Source organism: Lutjanus erythropterus, chromosome 24 (genome assembly GCF_056507025.1).
Source record: "Lutjanus erythropterus isolate fLutEry1 chromosome 24, fLutEry1.hap2, whole genome shotgun sequence".
Classification (NCBI taxonomy): Eukaryota; Metazoa; Chordata; class Actinopteri; order Lutjaniformes; family Lutjanidae; genus Lutjanus; species Lutjanus erythropterus.
In genome coordinates, this window is record NC_139340.1 from 1,292,588 (window position 1) to 1,308,474 (window position 15,887).

Sequence of the window (15,887 nt, forward strand, 5' to 3'; positions counted from 1 at the left end):
TTCTGTATCATAACTTGAACATTTGAAGCACAGTAGATTCATGTACTGAAAGGAAAAGTTATAAAGTTTTACAAGTGTTTATTGATCCGGAAAAGAGGTTCAGGCATATTTAGGAAGGTGTCATGGTCCAAGCCGTCCTCTTCAAGACTGAAAAAAAAAAAGCAAGGATCAGTCAGTAAGACTTTGTGTGTGGCATCTGTTAAAGCCACGGGAAATGTTTCAGGTCATGAAAATGTGAAAAAAAAGTTATTCTCACAAAGGACAAGGTGTATCGCCACACTCCAGCATATAGAAATTTAATTAAAGCGAGAAGAACATTGGTCACAATTAGCCTTCAGTAGCTTCACGGCCTCCTCCAGCTTTTGGATCACATCTTTGTTGCAATCTGAGGAAAAGTTCACAGTCAGAAGAAAGAGACCACATTTCTGTCAAAGTACAACAGGTCATTTCATTTCAAATTATAAACATCTTTAAAATGTTAGAATATTTCAGGAAATTAATGACCATGTTTAATAAAAGGAGAGGGAGGTAACCTTTTTGGAACTTTTCCTTTCCCGCTTCCTGTAGGCTTACTTAGATACACTGTGTGCTAGGCTCGTCTATGTTGAAAAGAAACCCAGTTTGAAAAGATGATAAAAAGATGTTGCTGGCTGTGAAATCCACTTTAGTTACATTTTAAGTTAATTAATCTTCACAAAATGCTAGCTAGCTAGCCAACTGATCTACAGCAATTATTTGCTGGTGAGTTACATCCAACAGTTAATGCAAAACACTAGGTATCTAGTTAGCTAATCTAAATCATTTGTTTGATAAGTAGTCAGCCACAGTTTTGCTAATATTAGCTAACTTAACGTGAATATATGTTGCTTTTACAGGACCATCTTCAAAATCTAGTTTTACTTACGTACGTTTTCCTTTTTTTTTTCACTTTTTAAACTTACTTTTCAAAATAGATGTCTCTGATTGGCTAGAATTCATTACCTTCATTGGTTTGTGTCATTTGGGTTGGGCAGGTAACCTCACAAGGAGTAAGATTTGGTAGGGTTTGGGTGAGAATATCAGGGTATATTAGGCCAATCAGAGGCAGAGTCGGGCTGGTCCTACCTTTGCAATTCAGGGAAACAAATATGACATAAAGGAAATGAGAGAGGAAGACGATGACTGAGGTTCCATCAGGTAACCATATATGTAGATGCCACCATTTTGGTCAGGTTAAGACTGACCTTTGAATAATTAGAAGTTAGAGACTCATGTTAATGAGTTCTAAATGGTTCTGAAATACTAGAACTTTAAAGTTCAGTTAACTTAATTAAATAATATGTTTATATTTGTGTGAAGTTAATAAGAAATGTCATTGAATAAAGAATAATTTTGACATTAGTTCTGGTAGACCACTGAAAACACACAAAATCCTTATTTATTTTACTATGTTTAAGTTCAGTTTAACAGGAATTTACTTTGAATTTTAGTAGATGCTGAAGTTGCTTCATTACTATTACTACATTATCAAAAATGGAAGCCTTCAATAACTTTTGATCACAAAGTAGTCTAGATGGTAGCCATTGATTTTGAAGTCATTACCAAAATCCAAAATGGCCGACTTCCTGTAGGGTTTAGCCCATGTCTCCGAGAGGATATTTTGTGCATCCTGGTGTGTTCTATCTGCATACCAAGTTTCGTGCATGTCAGAGAAACATGCCATCGGGGCTCGTCTTTAGATGGCACTATTGAGCCATTTCGCCGCGCCCATTTTCAAGACCCTTAAAATACGTAATTTTTCACCGGGACTTGAAGAATTCCTTCGATTACAATAGGGTCCTCACACCTGTTCGGTGCTCGGGCCCTAATGATTCTAATGTCCAATACACAATATCACATTTAAGAGGAAGGAAACCTTAAACTTTACCTGCACCAACACCATCAGCCAGATTGAACCCATCTACAAACAAAGAGTGCCGAAGACACACACACTTTAAAATGGACTTTGCTTTAACATCTTCAAATCAATGTCCTATTGGCAAAAAAGCAGTTGTTATTATATTAAACTTAACTCAGTCAACACCTACAAACAGGTGACAAACTAAGAAAATGCTTACATACAGAGTTTGAAGCGATAGTTCACCCAAAACAAAAAATCAGTGATGATCTACTCACTTTCTTGCTGATTGAAGGTCAGGTTTAGTTCTTTAGTCCACTAAACAATGCTGGAGTCTCACAGGAAAACAGTTTTGTGCAATCTCGCAAACAATGGAAGTGAATGGTGGCTGGATGGTGTAATCCAAGTCTCCTAAATCCCAGACATGCCAAACTGACCTGAATCTTCACAGTAGATCTTTAGCTCGGCGCACACTGCTTGAACTCAAGTGAACAGCATTTTGGGGCTTTAGGAGACTTGGATTACACCAGACAACCAGTATGGAGGCATTTAATGTTTTTATTCTGTTGCTTTTTACATTTGAAAACTGATCATCATTCACCTCCATTGTTTGGGATACTCTGAAACACTGTTCTCCTGTGAAACTCCAGCAGTGTTTTGTGGACTAACAAAATAAACCAGACTTCAGCTGGCATGAGGGTGAGTAGATAATGACTGAATTTTCATTTTTGGGTCAACTATCCCTTCAAGTATGACCATAATGGGAATCACATGCATTGGCTTTCACAGTCACCAGACCTAACCCAACTGTACACCTATGGGAGATTTTGGGGTCTCTCCACCACGATCATTAAAACACCTTTTAAATAAAGCTGTTTATCCCTCCAGTAGAGGCTGATTTTTACACTTCATGTTGGTTTTTACTCGGACGTGTCACCTGTCTGTATGTCAAGAACTGTCGAGAAATGAACAAGTTACAGCCTGCAGCTCCAACACTGATGTGAGCTATTCTTATCAGCTCTATAAAATCAGTCAAACATTTGTTAGAACCTGCTCTGGTTTAATATATTTAATATTTAAATAGCATCGGCAAATGAGTTTTACCTCCTGCACCAATAGCATCTTCCAGGTTGAACTCAAATGTATCTGAAAATGCAGAAAAAACACAAAAGTATGTAATAAAAAAGTGTATATACTATAATATAAAGGCCTCACTGTACATATACAATGTAAAATAATATAATATGAATATGCATAAATTGGTAACACTTTACAATATGGTACACAAAAATGTGAGTACTTACTAAAGAACAAGTGATAAATAATAATTAATTAATTATTGATTAGTAGTTCCTGAATAATTTAGTTCCTGATTTGAGACTATATAGTAGATAATGATTTACGAGTTACTAGAAATCTGACTCATGATTATTAAAAAGGGTAAGTAACTGCAAGGTAATCATGAGGTAATGAAGGACTACTAAGCAGGTGTGGAAGTAACTAATTACAAATTCTCAAGCTACTGTAATAGTAGTTTTTGGGGGGTATTTATACTTTGATGAGTTTTTTCAAGTCTGTACCTTTACTCTGTACTTTAAGCATGCATTACACTATGTAATCTACTTAGTTACTTTTAAAAGTTTAGTACTGAATCAGTTTGAATCAACATCAAAACCTTTCATCTGCATTTTGTAGCTATGCTATCTGATTACAAACAGGTCAATGAAAACCGCCTTCATTATCTAATGATTACTTTACCATTTCTTGCCTTTTTTAATAATCAGTAAGGAGTTAAACATGTCACGGACCAAATAAACAGACGAGCTAACAACATTTTATGCTTTGAGCTCCTCAACAAAGATCCATATCTTTTAATCTATTGTACATAAATTTAAGAGTTGTTTTTTATGAGTAGCAAAGAGGGAAATGCATCAAAATCTTGTTATACAACCTTGTCGTATAATGATAAATAAATATCATATATGTATCTTGTATTCAGGAATCATCAACAGTTAATTATATATATGTTCTACCAGTGTGGATTTGTGTGACATAAATTAGTGTGAAGTTTGTGACTCACTTCCTGCGGTAGGTTTATTAGGTGCCATGGTGGACGTTCCTGTAACACAGAGATGCATAAACTGAAGGCCTCACTGAGTTTATTTATGTTATCAGTGATATACATTTTGTGTAATTTTCTTTTTTATTTAAAATTAGACTTAAAATGATAGTAATGATTCAACTAGTCTACTTTAATGGTATCACAGCAAATATGTCTTAATCAAACCTCCTGAAGATACTCACCATGTCCTTTAAGAAGATCAATTATCCTTAATCCTGTTTGAGAAAGACATGGAAAACCGTTGCAAAACACAAGGTTAACACCCATCCAAAGTTTCATGAGGCTGTGAAACTCTAAACACTCTAAACTAGGAGGAAATTTGGGGATTTGTGGTTACTACTGGGGAAAAAACAGGGTGTGTATCATCGAACTCCTATAACATACAGTAAAATACATTATTTATTCTGATGCCAAGAATTCAACCTGGACTTTGGTTCAGTTTTTAGCGCATGCAGTACATTTGTGTAAGTGGACGTGAAATTGTCTCTCTCTTTTTTGTTGTCACACCCTTATTACTTTTAATATATCGGACTAATTTGTTAGACATGTAATAGAAAAGAGACAGTCTGAAGCATTTACACACTCACCACGCTTCAGTCGGTCAACAGCAGCTTCATGATTGGCATCTGTGAGTACACAAATATCATCAACAGCATATCAGGAAAGTCAATATATCAAGAATGGAGTTGAAATATCAAGAATAAAGTTGACTTGTTGAGAATTAAGTACTATAAATGCATTGTGCTGTGTTGCCTTATGTGTTGTTATGTCAAGTCATGTTATGTTATATTATATTATAATGTTTTGTAATAGTAATAGTGGTTCGACCAAGCTGCTGTATTTTAGGAGTTGGAAGTAAGAACGTGTTGGAAATATCTTAGTTGAGCTGTGCTCACATGGTGAATATTCTTCAACTGATACACAGTAAACCTGGGACTGGATAGTGTTCTGGGGTATTAATACAAGCCAGTTCTGCCACTTTGTTTGGGGGACCTGGGATGGTGGGAGTCCATTAGGGGCCTTTAGCTCATTTTACCACTAATGTCCCTGCAGGAATAACAGAATTATTTACAAAAGATCTATACAGCCCGTGTTTATTGTAGTTTTGTTGTATGTAAAATAACTGAAAAATGTAGAGCAGTTATAGAGTTCTCATCTCAAGTTGTGACAATGTGAGCTAAACAGTATCTATTCATATAAAAATTGGGTGCATGGGTCCTTGTGATAGAATGATGTTGTGGCGAGTTGCATCACAGATTTATTACTTGGGTGGCTGCAGAAATGGTGCAACTCTGAGGTGTTAACCCAGACAGCATCACAACAGCAGCTGTTGTTGTCAGACTTAGGCAAGTCTTTGGTTGGCTCCACCAGTCATCGCCCTCATTCGTGCACCACAGCCTCACTGACATGTTTGTTTTAAAGTGCTTTCAACATCTTATTTGGTCTCGACTGTTTTCATAATCTGACTCAATCACAAGCTTGTTCAGTTCATGCTCACAGTTTTCTCTGTGTAACACACAGGCACTGAAAATAATGCAATATTTGTCATTGTTGGGATTTAACAATGCTCTTTGTATAAGTTTAATCAAGCCTAAAAAGACCCAAACTTGACAAAATTCTGTTCAAACCTGACCTGAACCTGTCCATCATTAGCATATGTCAGCCTGAACCCAATTACAGACCGACATTTTTCTTAACAAGCTTCCTCCTATGTACCAAACAGTAGGATCTGGAAGTGTCACCCAAGTGCACTTCATCTACATGCAATTGCAACATTGCAACATGCATCACATTTTTTTTTTTAGAAAAGCTGCTGTGAAATAAAGCATTTTAGGCTGCAACAATCCCAAAAAAGTGAAATCCTGGAGGGACTGATTAGACTTAAAGGGGACCTATTATACTCATTTTCGGGCCTTTGTATTTGATTTTTGGACTCCTATAGAGCAGCTACACACGATCGCCTGCACAGAAAGCTTTGTAGCCCGAGCCCGGCTACCAGCTAATCCAGCTTGGTATTGGCCCGTGTTGAACAGTCCCCTGTGAAGTGCCATAGACAGACAAACACGGAGGTATTTTTCCTTTGCTGGCCGGGAAAAAGCAACTCTATCCACTTCTGCCTGGTGCTCGCCTCTTTAGGAAAGCTAAACAAAGTTAACTTTCCCTCACACCCGAACAAACATTTTCTGGGAGCCATTTCTCAACATACTAACACTGTGAAATCGTTGTAGACAGCAGGGGGCTGTACTACGAAGGAAGCAAGCCAGGCTTTCTCTGCATGATCTGGATCAACAAAGCCTAAAACTGCAATCAGAGATAACGGGTATCACAATGGTGGTTATCAACTCACTTTGTTAATCCAGGCTTTCGTCTTCAGACTCTGTGTGCGCTCACATAAAAGAGGCGTCTGTTGCATCAGTTGACTCTTCTTCCACATGAAATGAAGCAATTGCAAGCCAAGTCACCAAGACAAAACAGATAACAGTAAAAAGTATTCAAAGTGTCTGTAGTTGTTTCATCATTATTTTAGTGTGTGGATTATATACCATGTCAATTTAAAGTGTTAATATGATCTGAAGCAAACAGGAGAAATGACTCTGCATCACCAAACGGAGGTTACCATCATGACAGCGCAATGCAGACAGTTTGTGTCACTGTTACATGTTTTACATTATATGGATTCGTTCGGTGATATTACGAACATACAGCTCAGTAATTTTTCATTTTTAATGTCTTCCCTCAGTTTAAAAGCTATATCGCTCATAAAAACCTTGTTAGGACAATAATTATTTAAAGAACAGCGCTTTTTTACAAACGATTTAATCATAAACTTTGCTTACTTTAGGTTTAGGTTCACTGTAGGTAGTTTAGGGGGAGACACTGCGTGGTTGGCCCAGTGTCTTCCCCTCTTTTATATACTGGTCAGTTCTCACACAGCACGCTACCTGGATTACGCTAAAGCCTGGATTAACAAAGTGAGTTAAATGTGCATGGAGCTCAAACCTGCTTGGGGAGAGAAAAAGAGGAGGAAAAAAGTCTCCTCACTACCTCTGCTGATTGCACTCAGGTGTGCAGCAGGCAGAGGGAGGAGGGAAACAAGGCTGCTGCATGATGGGAACACAGGCAATATTTTTCTGCTTCTCATATTTACCCATTCAAGAACCTTATATCACATGATAAAAACAATAAAGCTGAACATTTATTAAAAACTGCTCAAGGCTTTTAAGGTTTTTACAGAAGCTGGTATCAGGTACTAACATTATCATCTGATCTTTGTGAATGTAAACTAATAACAGTAATTTACTATTTATCCCAGTAGTCTTAATGTACAGAAAATAAAATAGAACTTATAAATGGACAATGTTTAGGGCTCCCCCTGAATATCTTTGAGGGGAGCTCATGTTCTTTAAAGGTCCTCTTGCAGCTCCCCCATATGTGGAACCACAGCCTTGAGCCTGATGGTGAGTTTGTGGACAAATAGATCAGATATAACATCCTTGTTCTTGAGTCATTGTGTGAAGCCTCTAAAACCCTTCAGGCATCACCTTTAGAAGGTAAATCAACACTCTAACCATGAAATTATATTAACAACCAGCTTACAATGAAAGAAATGACTCTTTTCTCTTACCTGTCACCGCCGCGTGTTCAATAACCAGAAGCAGAAGGAAAGCGATGCTCAAACCAAACTTCATTTTGGCTTCCAGGTTTTCCTCACAGCTGTTGCTGTAGGATGTGCAGATGCAGCTGTGCTGTGCAGCTGCAGTCCTGACTCCTGCCTTTTAAAGAACACACCAGGTGTGGAAGCCTGTGTTGCGAACAAATGTCAAGGTTGAACTTGGCAAAACAGATGTAGTTAAAAACAAGATCATTACAGAATATACCACTAATCACTGCAGCAGGATTAGTGGTGTGGATGACTCACAACAGCACGTTATTATATGTTCAGGAGCCTCCCTGTATGTCAGTGTTATACAACAATTAACAACAATTGTGTCATCATCATCATCATAAATATTATTAAACCTTTATTCTGATAGTATCCTCATTTACTTACTTCATTTATTACTTTGTTGAAATATAAAACAAAGCATGCAAACAAAAATCTGCAACAATATATGATAATATGTATATTATCTATATATATATGATAATCCACAGTTAAAATACAAGATAATATATTTGCTATGGAAAAAAATAAATATAGTAAAGTAAAAAGTATTGATTATTAATTGAATAAATATAGTAGTAGCCTGGTGGTAGCAGCGCATGCAGATGACGTCCCTGATGTCTCCCGGGTCTAGTTCTGTCCTGGGGGTTCTCTTCATCTTCATCATCCTCCTGATCCTGAACGTCATCCTAGTATCTCCAGGGACGTGGACGTGATCTGAGGGACATCCAGTGGTGGACAAAGTACTCAACCCCAGTACTTGAGTCAAAGTACAGATACTCCTTGTCAAATATTACTCAACTACAAGTAAAAGTTGCTCAGTCAAAATTTTACTTGAGTTAAAGTACTAGAGTTCTTGCTTTTTAAAATACTACGTATTCAAAAGTACATGTTTTTAAAAATACTTAAGCATTCAAAAGTACAAATTACAAAGTACATTTTCTAATATCAATACATGCTGTATTGTTTTCATGATGCATTTACAGAAGCTTGTAACTCTCTGAAACCATCTAATGATGCACTGACCTGCTTGTAGAACCACTCTGCTACACAAAGTCTATAGAAACACCTATAAAAACTTCAGCATAGAAATACAATCAAAAACAAAAAGGACAGTTATTGTCATTTTCTGATGTAACTGAATTAAAATCACATCATAAAAGCAGATTGAAGTTAAGTGTAAGTTGTTCTCCAAGTCTGTTAAATAACTAAGATTTCTTTCTGTCTTCAGAGGCAGTATATATACATGAATTATGTGGTATTTTTCACCCCGATAAAAACAATCCAGCTTTAAAAGCTACCTGGAATAATTAATAATTATAATAACATGTTGAGATTTAATTTAGTCTTTCTCCTGCCGTCACCATTACTGCTTTTTGTTTGAATGAAAGAGGGAGAGCTTGCTTGTGCTTGTTAGTGCGCCTGGATGTATTTCTACTTTTACATCAATCCCATTTGAGAGGAGCTACTGTGATTGGTTTCTTTCTGTGAGGAACACAGCATGTGACCAATTACATTTTAGAAAAGACTAAACATCAACAGCTGACTTCAACGATGTGCTCAGTCAAAAAGTAACAACAACCTTCCTAGAAATGTAGTGGAGTCAAAAGTACAACATTTGTCTTTGAAATGTAGTGGAGTGAAAGTCACAAGTTTCCAAAAAAACAAATACTCAAGTAAAGTACAGATACTCAAAAAATGTACTTAAGTACAGTACTCAAGTGAATGTACTTCACTACTGTCCACCACTGGGGACATCGTGGACATACTGAGGGAGGACCGGGACAGACCGGAGACAGCTGCTGCAGCAGGGTGTCCCTAATCAGCCCGCACCTTCAGGGGAACCCCGCTGTGTGTGTGTGTGTGTGTGTGTGTGTGTGTGTGTGTGTGTACATTCAGCATGTTGTACCAACTGACCTGTGGTCAGTTCTCAGCAAGAATAGGGATCAGATTCTCATTTTTCTTTATTTTATTTTATTTTATTTAAATTATTTACTCTTCTTGTCTTTTTTTAATTTTATTTTATTAAACTAAATTAAAATAAATTAAATTTCACTTTATATGATAAAAAAATAGATGTATAGCATGTTCATTTGATGTATGGATTGTAGATTAGTGGAAAATGATTTGTATACTGTATACATTATTGCCATCCAATTAGTGTCACTGACTTCTATTTTGGCGTATTAATGAAGTGCATCTGTTATATTTTAAAGAATATGGTGGGTAAAGTAACACCAGACATTAAGGGGGACATTGTAGGGATGTAATGATACAAAACAACCTCATGGTACAATAATACCAAAATTTTAGGTCTAATATGGTATTTTTCAAAATATATATTTAAGAAACTTGAAAAATGTCCTTATCTGATGTGTACATCTGATTTTTGTTTGTGTAAAATGTGTTTTTCCTTTTAACTTAAAGTGCTTCTACTTTCCTTCTTTAATAAAATAAAATAAAATAAAAGTAACATCACAATAGTGTGAGTGAAACCAAATGCACAAGTGTGTATTCTTACAAAAGACACAGGAACAGCTCTCAGTTCACCTTCCAACAGTTATAATGAAAGCTGAACATTGTAAATAGTCCTGATGTTGCTGTATTGGACTGCATCTGATTGTCGTGTTGTATCAGAGTACTGGACACTAATTCCTTTATTCAGTTTACCATTTTCTTTCTTCTTCTTTGTTTTTATTTAGGTAAGCAGCCAGAGCCTCTGCCTCACTGGTGATACTGATGTGGCAGTGTTTCCTGTGGAGGCTGGCCACTTCGGTTCATTGGCTCTCAGGGACAGGGCCCATTATGAAGTACATGGGTTTGGGGCTGGGGCTGATGCATGTCTTGACGTCGCTGCCTCAGGACCACCTCCTACCTCCAGCTAGCTCGGCAAGTTCCTCACTGCCACCCAGGGGCCCAATCCCAGAAATTCTTCATGAGGTGAGCCAATTTTCCGTTTCAGTTTCTGTGCTCCTGTTGATGGAAAGTAAAATGTTTTACATGCACTCCCATATGTTGATTGTTATGAATTACCCCAAACTGTCTTTTGTCTGAATTCCAGGACTTACAGAGAGGAAAGCTTGTGAACAGCAGAATGGTGGTTGTAAGATTCACTGAGCAATATTTTTCAATATTTGGTTAATACAGAAAAAAAAACCCCAAATTTTTCACTTGTTATTTTGTTTTTTAGTTTGCCGAACAAATAAATAAATAAATCCAGTATAGTATTGAGAATTTTTTTTATATACTTTTTTTTATATTTTCATATTTAACTCTGTTTCAACAGGGATAAAAACAGATGCCACTGACTTGTCATGTCATATCAAATCAAGTCACGCAGTCAAGATAAACATGTCACTTTCTTGAGATATCAGGTGAGATTCACTCTTTAAGAGCCTCCTACAGTCAGTTGAAATAGATCTATTTTCATAGCAGTCATGTGAAGGAAAAATTGTGGTTGAACACAAACACTTTTCAGAAAATGGACACTTATGCCCTTCAGCTTGATATGTGGACTCCATCGGACACACTTTTATTTTAACATGATCGATCCGACAAGAAAGTCCTCAACTTTGTGCCGTTCATTCATCGATGACGAATGAATGAATAGGAAATTCCATACACGCCTGTGATTAATTTCTTCTGGTTTCACACTATTCTGAAATATCCTATCCCAAAATTCCTTAATTTCCTCACTTCATTTTGAACATAGAGCATATGAAACCAGCCTTTCAAACAAATACAACTTTCATTGTGTGTCGTTCAGCTGTATTGCAAATTGATTAAGTATCCTAGCATTTTTTTTTTCCCCATGGACAACTGACTGAGGTCGTAACAAATGAAGAAAGCTAACTGTTTAAAGATATTTAATTCATTACTATTATTAATACCATTATTAGTATTATTATTATTTAGCTTATAGAATCAGATCTAAGATATCTGCACAGGGATGAATCTTAAAGGAGAAGTGTGTGATTTCCAGTGGCATCTAGTGTTCAAACCTTAGATTGCAACTAAGAGGATTTACCCCGACACCGCCCCTCTCTCACCAAGAGTACGGTGGCCGTCAGCGGACAAAATGGCGAGCGAAAGCTATCTCACAACAAACTGCAATTATGTGTGTAGGATGAATTACCTGTCCAGCAGAAAACAGGCAACCTCGGCGTCACTGTGAAAACGTTTGTCCTCCATCAGCGATTTCCATCGTGTAAACGCTATGCCGATGTTGATTCGTGTTTTTGCCGTTTCCTGTCATGCTTGCGTTTACTTTCTTCGCGTCTCCGCTTCTTGGATGACGGGGATTCACTGTCCGCTGCTTTTTGTTCTGGTACAGTGTATGTATGATCCTCCATTTGTCAAAACTGTGCCAGTCGAGGTTCACAACGCTAAACGGTCTGCCAGCAATCACCCGCGTCTATCCTCCCCGTCTACTTCCGTGTTTACGCTGCGGCGTCTACGTAAGGTCGCCATGGGCTTCCCAAGACTCACTGTTAGTGCAGTTTGTCCGCTCTGCGCTGCCATAGACGGCGCAGGATGATGATCTCCATAAGTCGACCCGACAGTATGTAACTATAAATGGCTATTTCTAAAGTAACGGGAACATATAGATTATGAGTTTACGTTGATTGATAATAATAAATAAAATCTCATTTATGTACAGAAATTCCTGTAATTATTACACACTGGTCCTTTAAGGCCTCTTGTACAGATGATGCAAGGAACATATTGTATTTGTAGAGATAATTATTTTTCACATTATGCAATGCATTTTGGGATATTTGCAGTGGCGTGGTCCATGGTGTCCCCTAAACACACACCAGGACTTGGATAAAGTCGCTTCTATGGTCACAAAATCTGGCAGGATCATTGCTCCCATCAACATTTTTTTTACAAGTTTTCCCAACAGGAAGTTTGTCATTTCGGGATTTTGTGGAGCAATTTTCAATTTTCTAGACGCTCACTGAAAGCTTTTAAGATGCTCAAAAATGCATGAAATCTGGCACTCATGTTTTGAAGTTTGCATTCTCGTACTACATTTATGCAGTTTACAGTGATAACGGTGGCAGATTTAACGTTGAAATTGGGAGTAATTGTTGAAACAAGAGGTCTGTGATTCCTTAGAGACGTAAACAGGATGGATGCCTAAAGAAGCCTTTACTTATGAACAATTTCTAAACACACAGTAGTCTTTAATTTTGTAATTTGTTTTAAATATGTGGATCATTTAAACTTTCTTTTAAATCATCTAATATATGCATGGGTTTTTGTTGTTTCATGATCACTCAAAAAAAAAGTTAAAGTCACCTTTATATCCTAAAGTCTCAGACACGGTGCATGTTATTGTGTTTCATCATGTAATTGTGAGAATAAACTGCATAATTAAAATGATTTTATTGTGTTCAGGATAATGTGGAGTGCGTCATTTATACGACACGCCCTTTAATTGATAAAAGACTTCCGCATAGGATACACAAGTGTATCCTCGCTCTGAGCTCCTCCAGAAGCCTCCTCTCTCCTCGCTCCTCGTCTCCTCCAGGTGCATTTAAGCAATTGGAAAATCCTTCGTCATGGCGGAGGGGAAACGACTTCCGGGTCAACGAAGGAGAGAGGAGACGACGAGGCAAAACTCAACGTAATGAAAAGCACCCCTGTTTTCCCCTGTGTCTCTTCCTCCCCTGTGTGTGTGTGTGAGTGTGTGTTGTGGGCAGAGCCCTGTCATCAGGCCAGATTGTTCCCACCAGTGTCGTGGTACACTTCAGGCCGCTCTGTTCTCTGTATTATAGAAAGAGTTTCCGGTGTTTTCTCGTGTGTGTTCTTTACATTAACGTCTCCTCTCTTGTGCATCAGGGTCCAGCTGTCCCCTCACCCTCCAGCCCTCCACAGTCACTACAGCAGCTCCTTCCACCAGTCGTCCACCCAGCTCGCCTGTCTGTCCCCTGCCCTCACCATCACCCTCCACCCTCGCACTGCCTTAACATATGAGAAAGTTTATGGTTTCAATCACTAGTTTAAACTTCTTCAATAAAACATTTAGAATAAAGTAGATCATAAAGCAGGATATGATTTAGTCCACAAACCAGTGGGTGAAGTTATGGGTGGTTTACATTTGGAAACACATGTCTGAAGAGTTGCGAGGGTTCATGTGATGTACTTTTTGAATTGGTCCATGTCTGTGACATCTTCGCAGATGCCGATGAGTGTTTTCCTGGAATTTTGCAGCCTGAGGGGGTTTAAATTCTATGCTTAAAATCTTACACCAAAGAGCTGTTTCATAGGATGTAACCAGTATTTTCAGGCTCTAGTCTGTAAAGTTGAAGGCAGTGTAATCCAGTTAATTATGACATTTTTAATGCAAAGCTGACATTAGAGAGGTCTTTGTTATGACAACTGTACAATAAATATTATACAATACAATAAATCAAACAGCAGGCCTTATAAAACTTAAAAAAAACTATGCAACTTTATGTTTTAACATTACATTGTCATGCCATTCAGTTTTATTACACTGACATTTGAGGTCAAGCTAATTATTCAAGAGACTGTGTCATGGATAATTGTCTTGACCTCAACTAAAGTGGTACCATTGGACTTGTCATAAAGATGTAATTAAATGGTATAAGGCCAGTTTGACGACAGAGTGCAGTACCAAGGTGATTTACAGTTTCCTGATGGACGGATGGCTAGTTTACCTGTTGCTAAAGAAGGCTACTTACTCTTAATTGCAGCTGGTGTTAGCAAGTTAACTCATAAGACATGCATAAGACTGACATGACACCATCATAACCATGACATGACACCTGTCATGAAAATGATGATTTATGAATGTTTAAACATGCAGGACAGTGAGCTCTGAGGACCAGGGTTGGGAAAACACTGGCATAAGCTCCGCACCTAGGACAACAACATCTTTTCCTTCAAGACGACTGAGGGCCTCACGCCTCTTCTCGTCCAAGAAGTCCTTTATTGTGTCAACACAGTTGGTGGAGATGAGAAAATCTAAAGCTTGTATCCCAAAACTTCATTACAGGCTGGGAATCCCATCTCCACAAGCTGTGTCCATTGGGACAGACCTAAAGGTCAAAGAAACGTGAAAAAACAAATAAACAAAAACAAAAAAAACATGCATTTGGCATGTGCAACACTGGTTATGATATGCAGATCTGGCTCCTATGATGTCATCCTCACACAGGACATGCAGTGGTTGTGGGAAAGCAGGTGCCTGATCACAGGGAGGCTCATCAGGAGGGTCTTCATGTGCACGCTGGTCATGTATGGTCTCATCAATTCCAATAACTGGAAGCCCATCGATAGATGCTCCTTCACTGCTCCACCCATCCTATTGAGGCACAAGATGAAGGCACGTGTGCTATGAATATTAAACAAACAAAAACTATCATACCACACAGCAACAGCAGAATAAGGAATGACTGATAACATACTGTATACAAATTGGTGGAAAATACTCATAATACTTCATCTGAGCTGTCATCATTCTTGCCATCATCTTCATCATCATCTTTATGATGAAAGTAGGAGGAACCTTCATCTGCCCAATCAATTCTGTAAAGGACATCTTCTAAAAAGAGATCACAAAATGTTTAGAATTATCATTAGGAAATATTACTTACACACTATTCAAGGGATCATTGAATATATATTTCCACTATGTCCTCCTCAACAATACTCATGTCATGTAAGATGTAAAAAAACAATACACAAATTATGAATATATTAAAAAGATGAGATAATTCATAGATGATATGACAAATCAGCTGTTACCTTTGCTCAAGGCTCTGAATTTCTGTGGCTAATCACAGCATGTTTCTTTACACATATGGACAATAACATTACACGTTTAAAGAAAACTGATTGGTCTGCTTTTTAGGTTTTCAAATATGTTAGGACCACAATAGTTTCATAGTGAGGACTTGCCTGCCTATGACAATCACAGGAAAACCGCCTTGGTACTGTGTTACCTGTCAAACAGACCATTGTTGGTCTTGAAGGTTGTGTTTGGTCCCAATCTGGCCATGTTCACTGGAACCTCATGCTAGGAACTCCATGCAGGCATGCTTGCCACAGTTTAAAAAATAAAATAGAGTTCTTATTAGTGATCTAGTAAAGCACAATTTGAAATTCTTCGGGGGTCTTCCTCTGGGGACCCTGAAAATCAGTATCGTAGCTCTGTAGTTGTTGTGCTGTAGTTGTTTGACAGTTTCTTTCAT

At 37.8% G+C, this 15,887-nt stretch overlaps 1 long non-coding RNA gene across 1 annotated transcript; it reads right to left on the bottom strand.

Moving 5' to 3' along the window:
* Nucleotides 1-3,031, bottom strand: LOC146304475 (uncharacterized). The gene is made up of 4 exons (XR_014769272.1): nt 2,981-3,031; nt 1,907-1,939; nt 257-385; nt 1-147 (listed from the first exon to the last, which is right to left on the bottom strand). It is a non-coding gene; the product is annotated as an uncharacterized LOC146304475 (long non-coding RNA).
* Between the last annotated feature and the right edge of the window lie 12,856 nt (nt 3,032-15,887).